The following is a 12770-nucleotide window of genomic DNA, read 5'->3' as shown; positions in this document are numbered from 1 at the left end:
GTTCGTATCGACAGGTTCACAGTGGATTGAATAGGGGCAGGTGTAACACCTCAAAATTTGCCCTCCTCTCTTGGGACTAGCATTAACATATTGCATATCATTTTAGGTCATTAGGCATTGCATATTGCATATCATGTGGTTACATTGTGCAAATCATTCTCCCAAGTCTTGATCAGAAGATGAGGAAGTCAAAGTGCAAGCCTAGGGTTTATTGACTGATCACGGGCCATCTGAGGATTGGGCTGTGAATTAGGGTTTTATGATTCTCCAAAGGATATTGGTCTTCATCTTGTTTGAAATGATACATCATCATCATCATGGTTGGACATCATCAGGAGATTGAAGAAGATTCCTTGAGATTAGGGTTTTGACCACTGGTCAACCCTAATCAGTTGCATTGGGTCAATCAGGGCTTAATCAGGAGATGGGGTTTGTGATGGTTATGGGGTTCATTATGTGATTTTATGGAGATAATTGATGCTAGGGTTTCACCCTTGAGCCATTTCAGTTGAAGATTGGGGCTCAGATTGATCTATGCATTGCCAGATTCATCTATCAGATGAAAAAGTCAACTGTGGTCAACTGTACATGATCTGATGGATTTGGAGGTGGAAATGAGTTGGATACACTTCATTCATGTTGGAACAAGTGTTATATGACATCTCAAAGCTTAAAAATGAAGAAAATCAAGTCAGAACAAGAACTGCCAAAAATAGAAAGTGACTTGTAATGGAAGTTTCCAAAAATGGAAAGTTTTTGACCCCAAGACCACGTGTCCAAGGAAGCTTCAAATGAAAATTTGTTCAACATGAAAGTTGTAGATCTTGTTCTCACATTTCCAAAAAGTCCAAGAACTTGAAAATCTCATGTATGGTTGGAAAATTAGGGCTCAGTGAAATTCAAAAATGACCCATAATCAGGAGAGCATAACTTCCACATGGTTTGTCCAAATTGCAAGTTCTTTATATGCACAAACTCCATTTGACATGTACTTTCATGGTGCATAATTGGATTTTCTCAAAAATGGCCAATGCAAAAAGTCAAATTTCAACTGGACAGTTAAAATGGACCAAGGGCAAAATTGTCCAACTTGTGAAATAATTGGAATTTTTGAGTGGGGATTTTTGCTACACCTCATGAATGGCATTTAAAAGTTGTTGGAATCATCATTTCATGGCAAAGGCTTGTGGTTTGAGAATTGGCCATTAAAATGAAATTGCAAAAATGGACAAAGTGGCATTACATAGTGAATTTGAAAATTACACATCCAATGAGAGTGAGGCAAGTGGCAACAGCTCACACATGGCATTTGGGAGTTGTGTGAGCTGTCAAAGAGGTGGCAATGAGCTGGCATATGAAATTCCAATTTTGCCCCTAAGCTTGAAATTAACATTTCACTAACAAATGCAATTTGGCTAATTACATGATTAAGTGATGATTAAGCTATCATATATATTCCTAAACACATTCTAATGATAACAGAAACTCACACTTTCCAAAATCAGATCAAAAACTCATCACATTCTCTCAATTTCCTCAAGAACACCAAAACCAAAATTCACCAAATCTTCCTCAATTCTTGACCAAATGCGAAAATTCTTGTTGTGTTGATCTTGAATTATCATTTCCTCCATCTGTTTTTGGTGTTCAGCCTCAAATTCTCCACCATTCGCAGCTGTCTTAGCAAGGTGCTTCCATGGTGAATTGTGATTTGGTGCATTAGAAGAAACTTCCATCAAACCTAAGCATTGGATTTAGCATCTTGAGGATTGTACTACATCTGTTTGAGGTTAAAGTGCACGAAGAGCATCAATTCCAGCGCTGCATTCCAGGTAATCCACTTTTTCGAATGTCATGAATCTTCCATTGATTATGTGCGTATGGTAGAGCGAGGAACATAGGTCGTAATGATGTGAGTAGTTTAGCAAATGGTGAACTATATAGGGCGAAATCTGGATTTGAAGTTGCGATGCAAAACCCTAACTCGATCGATTTGAGTGATTTAGGAACAATTAGGTCGAATTAGGTTGATATTTGGATTGTGTGTAGTGAGACGGTTCTAACGAGTATACGCATGTTAATTTTCGTTGAGTTTTGGTGTTCATCATATTCATGCCATTTCTGGAAAATCTGGGGAAGAAGAAGACGAGTTCTGGACATTTGAGCTGTTTGATCCACATTTCCATTTGAAAATTCAAATATGTTGTTTACCGCCCCCGCGCCTGGTATTTACGATAGTGCCACTGGATATTTTAATTAATTATAATTTAATTCTAAAAATTGTAAAAAATTCATTAACACCTTAGAAAAATTCATAAAAAATTCATAAAAAAATCAGAAAAATGTGAGAATTTTGGTGTTGACTTTGTTTTTGACTCTAGAATTTTTTTGACCTATTGGTTGAAGTTGTGCATGGTAGAAATTATGTTTGACTTAGGTTTGTTTCATATGTGCTATATTTTGATACATTCTACCAATTCCTTTGTGAAATGCTCATGGTTGCAAATAAATGTCTGAAAATTTTTGTGATGATTGTGGACTGGTTGATGTTTATTTACATGTAAATTTCATGAATTTTGGATTTCTGGTGTTTGAGTTATGAATTTTGGAACCTAGGTGTGACAATTTGTGTCACACCTCATTATGTCAACTTGCTGGATTTATTTGAATGACTTAGACTTGTTAGAATGATGTGAAATTTTGCATGATGTTTCATTAACATGTTAAGATGCTATGTGATTTTTTGTGGAATTTTATGTGGCATTTTCAATTTGATTGCTATTTTTCATCTCTGTTGGTCAATTGTGCAAGTTCATGTGACATAGGTTGGTAGATTTAATGTGAAATGCTCATATGGTATTGAATGTTCATGAAATTTGATATGCTTGTAATAGACACATGATAGAACATCCCTGTTTTGGTCCTACTCATTTCTTTATTGTTTTCATTGAGTTATGAATTTTTGAAGTGGAAGCATGTGTTGATGTTGTGATTTGGAGCATGTAATTGTGTCTGTTTTTGTTGATTTTCATTGACATGGTTCCCTTGGTCCAATTAGGCTAAAATTTGACATGCTAGACCTTGAGTATCCCCTGTTTAGGTGTAAATTATTTGAGAATTTTTAGAATTGTTTTGATATGGAATTGAATGCAATAGTTCTGTTTGCATGTTTGGTGCTTCATTTGAACTAGTTTGAATTGTTTTGTGCATGGAATGAATATAATGAATGATATGGACATGGGATTAATTGTGTTAGCTTTTGTTTGACATTAATTTGAGTTTGGTTAGAGATACCTTGCTGTTTAGGAATTTTTGTCACCTTTGGACCCTAGGCTTGGCCTAGTGGTCTAGTTGCTAACATTTGATTGATTTTTCAGGATAAAAAGGTGCAATGTATATGGAGAATGATCCAAGTCAATTTAATTGATGTTGTTTGATGTTTGTACACTAACACAACTTTGTTTTGTAGGTTGTGAAGTTTGGGCTTGAGCTCATAGCTTGCCTTTGTTGTGCATTAGTTTGTATAGTCTGACTGATTAATACTTGCTGTTTATTTTGGTATGTCTGAGTACTAACTGTGTTTGACTGTTTCCAGGTACTTTTAGTTGCTCAGTTCCTTGTGAACTTTTGCTTTGCTTTGCTTAAGCAACTTGCATTGAGGTATAACTTCCTAACTTCATGTAGTCTGGAGACCCGGTCTGTTATTTGACCGGGCAAACTGTCTGAAGTCCTCCTTAAGAGGCAATGATTGTGGTTGTTTATTTTTCGTGCCAAGCAGGTGAAAGTCCGTTAAATAAGGCAATTGGTGGAAGGTAGGGGTATGCAGTCTACCCCCCACTATTCTGTGAGTCTTCTCCTTGCTCCCATTACATGGTTGTAGCATTGAGATTACAAGCCCAAGATCCGTGCAGTGCACATTGTGTCAGAGTCTCTGAGTATAGAAGGGTTCCCCCATTCTGGACCCATGCTCATTTGTCAGAAGCTCTCCCTGGTTAGGGATAAGAGCTGTGAGGTCTCATCCTCACTTCATCCTTTCATCTGCTTCACCTTAGCCTCGTAATGGCAAGGTTAAGAGCAAACCCAGCCCGTACAGACGACTCGCTTCGGCAGTCAAACCTATTGATTGAGCCCCCTTGTTTGGCTATAGTGCGTGTTATGTGGATATCTGATTGACATGCTTGTTTGAGATGCTTGTTCTCATTTGATGTATGCTTATATTCTGTATGCTTGTGTGCTTGCTTCTTTCCTGGTTAGGATAGGCTTGCTTATGCAAGTAGGATAGAAACCTGAACTTAGGGCGACTTTGCATGACAACATCTAGGCTCGAGTCGTAGTCTCCCTAGTGTTGTGTCTCCCTGGTTTCTGGCTAGTAATGCAGTCCCTTTCAGGGGAACTACATCGCCCTGATCCTTGTTCCAGACGAGGTATGTAGGCAGGTGGTCGTGCGAGACCACTCCGGGCAACCTTTTTCTTTTTTGCGTGTGTTTACTTGTTATCTGTGTGTTTGGGTTCGGATGCTGACGTAAGCCCAGTGATTGGCTGTCGGGCTCCACGTTTGCCCTTTTGAGTGTGTTTTGGTTCGGATGCCGACGTAATTCCATCCAGTGGTTGTCGGGCTCCATGTTTGCCACCCTTGCTTGTTTGTATGTTTTGTGTTGTTTGGCGTGCGTAAGCCGAACTACAGTGGCTCTGATTCTTGTTCCGGACAAGATATGTAGGCATAAGGTGCGATACCTTATCGAGCTCGTTCCTCTTAACCCCACCTGCGTTCCCCGTGTGTGTGTGTGATGTTTAGCAACCTTTTCTTTATTTTAGAACGTGGATCCCGTCGAGTACGACGAACGTGAGGGGTGCTAATACCTTCCCCTTGCGTAACCGACTCCCTTACCCTTTCTCTCTGGTCGCGAGACCATTTCCTTTCCAGGTTTCTCTGAGCGTTTCCTTTCCCTATCTTGGGATAAATAACGCGCAGTGGCGGCTCTGTTGTATTTTTGTTTGAGTCTCGCCGGTTGTTTTTTCGCAGGATGCGACAGCTGTGTGGATAAAAAGGAAGCAGAAAAGATTATGGGAGATATGCACGACGGTATTTTTGGGACTCATTCTAGTGGACATACGATGGCCAAGAAGATTCTGAGATCAGGGTATTATTGGTCTACCATGGAAGCTGATTGCCACCATCACTCCAGAACCTGTCACAAGTGCCAGATATATGCGGATAAAGTACATGCACCTCCTGCTCCATTGAACGTGTTGACCGCACCTTGGCCCTTTGCAATGTGGGGCATTGACATGATTGGAGAGATTAAACCTACTGCTTCTAACGGGCATCGCTTCATCCTTGTCGCTATTGATTACTTTACAAAGTGGGTAGAGGCCGCCTCATTTGCTTCTGTCACCAAGAATGTGGTGGCACGGTTCATCAAGAATAGTCTTATTTGTCGGTATGGTATCCCTGAAAGGATTATCACCGACAATGGTACTAATTTGAACAACAAGATGATTACTGAACTCTGCACGCAGTTCAACGTAAAGCACCATAACTCTTCTCCGTACCGACCAAAGATGAATGGCGCTGTAGAAGCTGCTAATAAGAATATCAAGAAGATCATACAAAAGATGACGGTGACGTACAAAGACTGGCATGAGATGTTACCGTTTGCTCTTCACGGTTATCGCACTTCAGTACGCACTTCGACAGGAGCAACTCCTTTCTCTTTAGTCTACGGGATGGAAGCCGTTTTACCAGTGGAAGTCCAGATTCCCTCTCTAAGAATCATAAAAGAGGCGGGCTTAGATGAAGATGAATGGATTCAGACTCGACTCGACCAGATAAACTTGATCGATGAGAAGAGACTTGCGGCTGTGTGTCATGGACAGATATATCAGAAGCACATGACCCAGGCATTTAACAAAAGAGTCAAGAGACAGGTGTATCAAATTGGCGACTTGGTGATAAAGCGCATCACTCTACCACAAGGTGATCCCAGAGGCAAATGGACTCCCACGTACGAAGGGCCGTTTGTAGTTAAGAAGGTATTCTCTGGTGGAGCCATGATACTAGCTACAATGGACGGCGAAGACTTCCCGCATCCCGTGAACGCAGACATAGTTAAAAAATACTACGCATAAAAGAGACCCGCTAGGTCGACGTATCTAGGCAAAAGTAAGGGCATCCCGGCGAACCAAAAGGGTTCGGGCAAAAATTAGGGATAAACATAAAAAATGTGCACCCGACAAGTCGAAAACCTGAAAAGGCGGCTTGGGCAAAAAGGGGTATCCTGGTGGATTGAAAACCTGAAAAGGCGGTCCAGACAAAAATTAGGGATTAAAGCGTATGACTACGTCCCGTTCTCAGACAGCTTCATCCAAGTTCAAAGGACTGAACAAGCTAATCACTTCTATCCGACAGCAGGAGATGAGAGGCTTGAAGACATAATGGCAGTAGTGGAATTAAAGTCAATAGGACGTTTTCGGCATAGCTTTCTCTTTGCTTTCTTGACAATTTCCTCTTACTAGGATTTTTGTCTCCTTGTACACAAATTGCCTGTTTATAGGCCCTCTTTCGAAATCAATATAATTTTAGTTTCAAAAAAAATGCTCTTGTTTTACTTTCTCTGTTTTGTTTGCATAAACGTCCATTGATTTAACTTGAATTGATATATGCATTTGAATATGATCGATGTTTACCAAAAATGCGTGCATAAAATAGAAATAGCGATTACTACTAGACTTCAGGATCGAGGGGAAGGTCTGATCATGCTTTCCAATGAATCCATTGCTAATCCTATCCCCCAGCAAAGCCAGTCATTCCCAGAAGAGAGTGGCATTACTAGACAAATGGGTCATCTCTTCCACCCCCAGCCAGGCTTCTGTTGAACATTTTTACCATCAGACAAAAATCAAGCATCCCCGGCTAAGAAAGGGTCATCGATACCAGTATCTCCCAACCAGAAGATTGAGATTTATTTTCCCCAGTAGAGTCCTTTGGAAGGACTTTTCAGATGCATAATTCATTCATTACATCATTTCACAGCATACGCATGCTTACATTGTTCGCATTTAGTTTCAGAAGCATAAAACATCTCATGCATCATGACATGGCATGAAGCTAACTTTATTGTTCAGGTTAATTATCCTCCTGATACAGTCAAAGGTCCATTCAGACGGACATCCTCGACAATTACGTTCAGGATTCAACTACGTCTTTCAGATATACTCCATGTCAACATTCATTCTGACATCCTCCTAACGATGGCATCTATAAGCCCATCCCAGACATTTATTGCAAATACAACATATACAAATACTATCAGATATAGCCTAGCATACGGTTCATTCTGATTCAGCTCAACATATGACTCTTTCAACTTAGATGCGATCTAACGTACGATCCATTCCGACCTTCAACAACTCCAATACGGTCTAGCATACGACCCATTTGGACCTTCAAAGCCTCAGATGCTACCTAGCGTACGGTACATTCTGAAGTGTAGTCTGGCGTATGACTACCCCTTTATTATCAGATGCAGCCTAACGGACGGCTCGTCCTGCTACTCAGAGACGGTCTAGCTTACGACCCGTTTGGATGTTCATCCCCTCAAATGCTACCTAGCATACGGTACATTCTGAAGTGTAGTTTGGCGTATGACTACCCCCCCCCCCTTCATCATCAGGTACAGCCTAACGGACGGCTCAGTCTACAACTCAGATACGATCTAGCATACGATCCATTCTGATCCTTCACCCCCAGTAACGATACAGCCTAACGGACGACTCGTTCCGCAACTCAGATACGATCTAGCGTACGATCCATTCTGATCCTTTATCCCCAGCGGCGTATGACCCATTCTAAATCCCCAGGGAAGTCGACGGCCTAATGAATGACCCACTATACGGTCTAGCGTATGACCCAGTGACACCCGTGACTTCAGATATCTTCTAACGTACGACGCACTCTGAAGCTCTCATCATCAAACTTCCTAGATGGCATCTTTAAGCCCATCTCCATCAAGACTAACTAATTGACAAGTGCAAATTTTTGGGGCGTTCTAAGTGTTCAATAATCTTCCACCTCCAGACCACGAATGGCGTACATACCATTCTGACTCTCTCGGTTCAAGAATATTGAACAGGGGCAGCTGTCATACCCCAAAATTTGCCCATTAATATTTCAAGACATTTTTTCAGGGCACTCCGACTCATTTTTATGACACTGATCTTAAAGGAACGAAGGCCCAGCTCACGAATGACCCAAACTGGCCTGTTCGCTACACGCTCGCCTAGTGATAACATGAAATTATATCATATTTTAGGACTTAATTCAATTAAATTTTATCATTATTTATTTCAGTTCACTTTATGTTGTTAGATATTACGCGGTATTTTCTTCCTATTTGTCTCAGGTGGCTTATTTGGAAGCACAAGTAAAAATGGAGGAAAAGAGGTGCAAAAAGGAGAGAAAACGAACCAAATAGCAAAGCCCAGCCCAAAGTACAAGAACACAGGTGTTGCACCTGTGACGAGCGTCACAGAGGCTGTGACGAGCATCACGCCTTGCACACCCCTGTGACGGACGTCACACATGGTGTGACGAACGTCACACCATTCCCCTACATTTTTGGCGCAAGGAACGCCTCAGAGACGTTGAGCGTTGAGGGAGTGTTGAGCCCTATATCCACGCCATGCTTTTATGCACGTTGAAGACCTTTTTGGCAGCGGAAGCGGTTACTGAAGCATATATAAATAGCTACTTGCAAAACCAAAAGGGGCCCCCGGAAGCTTTTCCACATTTTTTCCTTTGCCGTTTTCGCTTTTGCATATTTTCTTTTCCAGCAGCTTAGGCATTGTTTTTCCTACGAGTTCTACACTATTTCCCTTGCAATTTCCTATTTCCTTTTTAGCATTTAGTTAATTCTTTTCGCACAATAGTTTCTACAACGAAAACTATTGTGTACCTTTTTACCGGATCTAACCTTACGTTAGGATCTAGTTTATTTCCTTCGTTTTAATTTGTTGTTTAGTTGAAGAATCCAAGAACAAATCCTACCGGTTTGTGGTGGAGTGTTCAGGACTACTGTTTAACTTATTTCGAGTAACCCTAAAGGAAACCCTGAAGGAAAAGCCGGTGGCACCGCTCAATTCGATTTGATCGGCCAATTCAAGGTTGCAATTCAATTGCAAACAGGTTTGCGTTACTATCGCCGCTTTATGTTCCGAATTCACATGTGATACCATAATTGAATTCATAAATATATTTGAGGTTTTTCGCTCTGTTTTGATCTTTGCCCATCTGACCTGTTTTATTATAACCATGCTTTGTTTACCTGATACTATTACTGCTTTGGTGCAACTCTTGATTGCACCCCATTTGGTATTCTGACCTGTTTGCGGAATTTTGTAAGGGCTTACATACTCCCGAAGAAGGTGGCTTGCTAGGTATTCCACTTTATTTGAGGGATACCCTTATGGAAATGGATTCCGAACTAATTAATTTTAATGGGGAGATTCATCCTAATTGCCTAATTAATGTTAATGTGGAAATTCATCTTAAATACTTAATTGTAAAACATGGCCTTTGAATATGTGACCTTGGACCTCTCTTTGTTGCCTTACGGTATTACGGTATTACGGTCATGTCCCGCGAACGTGGGGATACACTTAGCAAAGACCCTTCGATTAAATCATCATAACATAAATCATAGTCCCTCGGATGTTGCCCTCGAATGATTTTGCCCCTCGATGACCCTTCGGTGTAGCCTACGGTTAAATGATGATCGTCCCTCTGAATGCTAAGGTATCCTTACAAATGTTGCCTTCAATGACCAAGCGATGACCCTACGATGTCCCTTTACATCCAAAGGATAAAACTACTTACTTCTCAATAGTAAGGACAATTTTACCCTCATAAGGATAGGAAATGCCCACAAAGACCTCGGATAGGTATAACTCTTAATTGCTGACTCACAACCTAAAACATTTTTCACACGTCACACTTGGTATACATTCACACTAGAATCATTACCAAGTTATACCTTTTCTAAACCGCTTTCAAAATCAAACGAGATAAACACTTTGTATACATTCATACGAGAATCATTACAAAGTTAAACTCTCTTTCAAACATTTTTTAAGCAATTCACCAACACTTTTCAGACAAAAATATAAGTGATCCAGCAATTAAGAGCCCATGGATAACCATGGATACAAAGGGTGCTAACACCTTCCCTTTGTATAATGTACCTCCCGAACCCAAAATCTATTGAGGTCTTTCCTGTTCTTTTCCACCTTTCCTTATTGGATAAAAGAAAAGTCGGTGGCGACTCTTGCTATCCGCGACATTGCGATAAAAAGCAAAATACCCCAAGTCAGTTCACCGTATGACACTATGTGACAGGGTATAGAGAAACTACCTGGGTCTTTAAGTTTAGGAGGCATATTCTGGATTATAGCGCTACATTCAGCGGTGAGTGTAACGGTTTCGCTATCTTCAAGTTTCATTTTATTAGAAAGAATTTCTTTTAAAAACTTGGCATATGAGGGCATCTGCGTAATAGCTTCTGTAAACGGAATTGTGACGTTTAATTGTTTTAGTAGGTCGACAAATTTTTTGAATTGGCCCGCATCTTTGGTTTTAATAAGCCTTTAAGGGTAAGGGATAGGCGGTTTATAAGGTGGCGGAGGTACATAAGGTTCCTTCTTTTCTACGGTTTCCTTGTTGCTCTCTTCCTTTTCCTTAGGTTCACTTTCCTCCTCAGTTGACTTTTTAGAGTTTTGGTTTTCTATCCTTGGGTCAGACGGTCCTTCCACTTCCGTTCCACTTCTCAGTATAATTGCATGAGCGTGGCTTCTTGGGTTAGGTTGGGGTTGGCCAGGAAATGTACCAGTTGGGGCAGCAGTAGGCGCTTGTTGTTGAGCTACTTGTGAAATTTGCGTTTCCAGCATTTTGTTATGAGTAGCCAGGGCATCTACTTTACTTGCTAGTTGTTTAATTTGTTCGCCAGTGTGTACATTCTGGTTTAAGAAATCTTTATTGGTTTGCTGTTGAGAAGCTATAAAGTTTTCCATCATGATTTCCAAGTTGGATTTCCTAGGGGCGTTATTGTTAGGTGTAGATGGGATCGGCTTCTGATATCCCGGAGGTATAGCTGGGGCTTGATTTGGAGATTGTCCAGGTGCGTATAAAGCATTATTACTCTTATATGAAAAATTGGGATGATTCTTCCAATTTGGGTTATAGGTGTGCGAGTAGGGGCTTCCTTGAGCATAGTTTACTTGCTCCGCTTGGATTCCTGTTAGGAGTTGACAATCTGCAGGAGTGTGACCTTGGATTCCACAGACTTCGCAATTCTGAGTTATGGCAACTACGGTGGCTGGAGGTGATACATTTAAACTTTCAATTTTCTGGACCAGAGCATCCACTTTTGCATTAACATGATCAAGGTTACTTATCTCGTACATGCCAGTTTTCGTTTGAGGTTTTTCTACCATTGTTCGTTCACTTCCCCACTGATAGTGGTTTTGAGCCATGCTTTCGATAAGTTGGTAAGCGTCAGCATAAGGTTTGTTCATTAGTGCACCACCTGCGGCGGCGTCTATTGTTAACCTCGTGTTGTACAGGAGACCATTATAGAAGGTATGAATTACTAACCAGTCTTCTAAACCATGGTGTGGACAAAGTCTCATCATGTCTTTGTATCTTTCCCATGCTTCGAAGAGAGACTCGTTATCTTTCTGTTTAAATCCATTTATCTGGGCTCTTAACATAGCTGTTTTGCTTGGCGGAAAGTATCGAGCAAGAAAAACTTTCTTCAACTCGTTCCATGTGGTGACTGAGTTGGAAGGAAGAGATTGAAGCCATCTTCTAGCGCTATCTCTTAATGAGAAAGGAAAAAGACGAAGTCGAATTGCCTCTGAAGTGACACCATTAGCTTTAACAGTATCAGCGTATTGGACAAATACGGATAAATGAAGGTTTGGATCCTCGGTAGGATTTCCAGAGAATTGGTTCTGTTGTACTGCCTGCAACAGTGAAGGTTTGAGTTCAAATTTGTTTGCTTCGATTGCGGGTGGAGCAATACTTGAATGCGGTTCATCTTGCGATGGAGCGGAGTAATCTCTAAGAGCACGAGCTGGTTCTTCCATCTCGGGTATCGAAGGGAAAATATTTTTGAAATCAGGGAGTTCAACAGGAGGGAGATTGTTTGCAGCACGATATTCTCGAATTCGTCGTAAGACTCGGAGATATAGTTCGATATCGTTGATTCGTAAGTAGAACGGCTCGCCTTGTGAGCGAGTGTGTGGCATACAAATCAACGAAAGAAAAAAAAAAGAGAAAGAAAAGCCTTAGTCTCTACAGCGTAACAGAAGAGTTACGATATCGACTAAATAAAAGTCCCCGACAACGGCGCCAAAAACTTGATCGTGACTTTATGAGTCGAATTTGGGGTACAAACTGCAAGTGCACAGTTCTATCGCGTAGTTTTAAAAGATATCGATCCCACAGGGACTTATGAATCGATATACCGTTATCTAAGGTTACTTCGTAAAGCTAAGGCAGGTAATACTTTGATTGTTTGGGGGAAAAGCTAAAACTAAAATAAGATCTAAAATAAATATTTAATAAGTGGATATCGGTATGTAGTTCGTCGTAATTAGGGAATCAATTCTTTGTTGGTTTCTTGGTTTTAAAATAAATCTTTTCAGTTGACGCTATTGATTAAAAGTTTTATCTCAAACTCTCGCTCTGTTGAATAAACTATGATTTTATATTA

At 40.7% G+C, this 12770-nt stretch overlaps 1 non-coding gene across 1 annotated transcript; it reads left to right on the top strand.

Annotated features, from left to right (window-relative positions):
• The first annotated feature begins 11656 nt into the window (after positions 1-11656).
• LOC127115955 (small nucleolar RNA R71) lies at positions 11657-11763 on the top strand. The gene has a single exon (XR_007800952.1). It is a non-coding gene; the product is annotated as a small nucleolar RNA R71 (small nucleolar RNA).
• The last annotated feature ends 1007 nt before the right edge of the window (positions 11764-12770 follow it).

This window comes from Lathyrus oleraceus, chromosome 1 (genome assembly GCF_024323335.1).
Source record: "Lathyrus oleraceus cultivar Zhongwan6 chromosome 1, CAAS_Psat_ZW6_1.0, whole genome shotgun sequence".
NCBI classification, from domain to species: domain Eukaryota; kingdom Viridiplantae; phylum Streptophyta; class Magnoliopsida; order Fabales; family Fabaceae; genus Lathyrus; species Lathyrus oleraceus.
Note: the sequence above shows the minus strand (reverse complement) of the source record. Positions and strands in the feature narration are given on the sequence as shown.